The sequence below is a fragment of the Cnephaeus nilssonii genome (assembly GCF_951640355.1).
Source record: "Cnephaeus nilssonii genome assembly, chromosome: X".
Lineage (NCBI taxonomy): Eukaryota > Metazoa > Chordata > Mammalia > Chiroptera > Vespertilionidae > Cnephaeus > Cnephaeus nilssonii.
This window is the reverse complement of record NC_137071.1, coordinates 44,937,212-44,940,582: the sequence shown is the minus strand read 5'-3', so window position 1 is coordinate 44,940,582 and position 3,371 is coordinate 44,937,212.

The following is a 3,371-nucleotide window of genomic DNA, read 5'->3' as shown; positions in this document are numbered from 1 at the left end:
AGTTGTTCGTAGTAGTTTGTAACAATCCTTTGTATCTCAGCAGGGTCTGTTGTTATTTCACCTCTTTCATTTCTGATTTTGTTTATTTGGGTCCTCTCTCTTTGCTTCTTGGTGAGCCTGGCTAGAGGTCCATCAATCTTGTTTATCCTTTCAAAGAACCAGCTCTTGGTTTTGTTGATCTTATGTATTGTTTCTTTGGTCTCTATGTCATTTATCTCCGCTCTGATCTTTGTTATTTCCTTCCTTCTGGTTACACTGGGCTTTTCTTGCTGCGCTTTTTCTAGCTCTTTGAGTTGTAGGGTTAAGTAATTTATTACCATTGTTTCTTGTTTTTTGCAATAGGCTTGTAGAGCTATGAACTTCCCTCTCAAGACTGCTTTCGCTGTGTCCCATAGATTTTGGATTGTTGTGTTTTCATTGTCATTTGTTGCCATGATGTTTTTTATTTATTCCTTGATCTCTCTGGTGACCCAGTCCTTGTTTAATAGCATGCTGTTTAGTCTCCATGTGTTTGATTTCTTTGGATTGTATTTATTGTAGTTGATTTCCAGTTTTATGCCACTGTGATCTGAGAAGATGCTTGATATAATTTCTATCTTCTTGAATTTGAAGAGACTTTGCCTGTGACCCAGCATATGGTCTATCTTTGAAAATGACCCATGTGCACTTGAGAAGAATGTATATTCTGTGGCTTTGGGGTGAAATGTTCTGAATATGTCAATTAATTCCATCTGGTCTAGTGAGTCATTTAAGATTGCTGTTTCTTTTTGATTTTTTGTTTAGAGGATTTGTCCAGTGGTGATAGTGGGGTATTAAAGTCTCCTACTATGATTGTATTGCTATTAATCTCTCCCTTGATATCCTCTAGGAGTTTTTTTATGTATTTGGGTGCTCCTATATTGGGAGCGTATATGTTTACCAGAATTATTTCTTCTTGTTGGATTTCTCCCTTTAGTATTATGAAGTGGCCTTCCTTATCTCTTGTTATGGCATTTACTTTGAGGTCTATTTTGTCAGATATAAGTATTGCTACCCCTGCTTTTTTTTCATTTCCATTTGCCTGAAAGATATTTTTCCATCCCTTCACTTTCAATCTGTGTGAGTCTCTTGTTCTGAGGTGGGTCTCTTGTAGACAGCATATACATGGGTCGTGTTTTTTTATCCATTCAGCTACTCGATGTCTTTTGATTGGAGCATTTAGTCCGTTTACATTTAAAGTTATTACTGAAAGGTATTTGTTTGCAGTCATATCTATTTTTGTGTCTGTATTCCTTCTTACCTGTTTATTTCTTCTTTTTACAGTATTCCCTTTAGCAATTCTTGCATTGCTGGTTTGGTGGTGATAAACTCCCTGAGGCTTTTTTTGTCTGCAAAGCTCCTGATTTCCCCTTCAATTTTGATTGATAGTCTTGCTGGATATAGTATTCTTGGATTCAGTCCTTTGCTTTGCAACACTTTGTATACCTCCTTCCATTCACTTCTAGCTTGTTGTGTTTCTGATGAGTAATCATTTGACAATCTGATGGGTGTTCCTTTGTAGGTAACTCTCTGTCTCTCTCTTGCCTCCTTTAGGATTCTCTCTTTATCATTTATATTTGCCATTGAAATTATGACATGTCTTGGTGTGGGTCTTTTGGGGTTGATCCTGCTTGGGACTCTCTTTACTTGCGTAACTTTTATCTTTCCCATATCCGGGAAGTTTTCTGTCATTATTTCTTCAAATAGATTTTCTAATCCCTGCTGCTCTTCTTGTCCTTCTGGCAGCCCTATTATACGCATGTTACTTCGTTTCATGTTGTCCCGAAGCTCCCTTAGGCTTTCCTCCCGCTTTTTAATTTTTTTCTCCAATTGCTGTTCAGCTTGAGCTTGTTTCTGTACCTGATCTTCTAACTCACTAATTCGGTCCTCTGCTTCTTGTAGTCTACTGTTGAAACTTTCCATGGTGTTTTTGATTGTAGCTATATCACTTTTCATTTCTTCCTGATTCTGGCATAAGTTGTTGATTTTCTCATCCATCCGTTGTATAAATTCCACGACCATTATTCTGAACTCCTTTTCGGTCATGTTGCAAGCTTCAGTTTCACTAATTTCCTTGCTTGGCGACTCCACATTTTCTTTCCTCTGTGAGATATTTCATTTCCCCATTCTGGCTATTACCAGAAAGCTCAAGTTTCCGTTTGCGTGGACCTGGGCCGTGTGCTGTGGGGACTTCGCTCCACCCGAGTTTCACTGGAGTGCTCTGACACTAGGACGTGTGGCTGCCTTTGGTTGGTGGGAACCAGACTTGCCCAGGGTCAGTGTCCCCAGTGTTCTGTGTGGTCTCGTGTGCACACTTGGAATCGGGAGCCCTGTCTGCACCACACTGTTGGTATGCGCCGAAAATGAGATCCTTAGGATGTGCCAGGAGTCAGAGTTTCCCTGTGTCTGCACCAAGACTCGAGTGTCAAAGTCTCTGTTGCCTTGTGAGGTTTCTCGTTGAGAATCAGGGTCCCTGTGTGTGCATGCACCAACAATTGGGGTCGCTGGCTCTTAGTGTGAATGTGCTGTGAGTCAGGGATCCCAGGCAGCTGTGTCCGGTATGCCAAATTCCCTGAAGTGGAGCTGCGTCCTGTGTGTGCTCTCTCTACTGAGCCAAACCAGCTAGAGCGCACATTCTTAAAATCCTGAAAGTGAGCTGACTCCGTGGTGCACTCTCCCAAAGTCCCGGAAGGGGGGCGGAGTCCGTCCTGCGCGCCAACTTCCCCGAAGGGAAGCCCTTCTGTGCACGCTCTAAGATTCCCAGAAGGGGGAGCTGTGACCCGCAAGCCAAATTCCCCGAAGGGGAGCCCTCTGTGCGCACTGACAGATTTCCCAGACCAGGAGCTGCTTCTGTCCCGTGCCGTGCCAAATTCCCTAGTGGGGAGCGCGTCCCTGCGCAAAGCTCGGCAGCTTGGGCGAGGGGCGGGTCTATCAGTTACTATGGCGCTCTTGGCGCGCCTGTGAGTGCTCAGCAGCTTGGGGGAGGGGCGGGTCTATCAGTTACCATGGCGCTCGCGCGCCTGCTGGGAGTGGGGTAGGCTCTTTGACTCACAGAATTCTGCTGAGAAGTCTGGATTCTTGTTTGTTGGTCTGAAGCTGTGATAGCAGTTCTCTGTGTCCAGTGGCTGCAGGGTCCTGGTTTGTGTCAGAAGCCAGGATCTGCGTCTCAGGCAGCTCTGTTTCCCAAGATGGCGTGGTCTCCGAGTCCGCACCAGCCGCTGAGAAGTGTCCGCTTTGTGCGCGGGGCTGCGCCGTCTAGGACTGCCCAGTTAGGGAGCCCCTTGGAAGATGTGCAGAATCTAACTGACCCTAGCTCACACACACACACACACACACACACACACACACACACA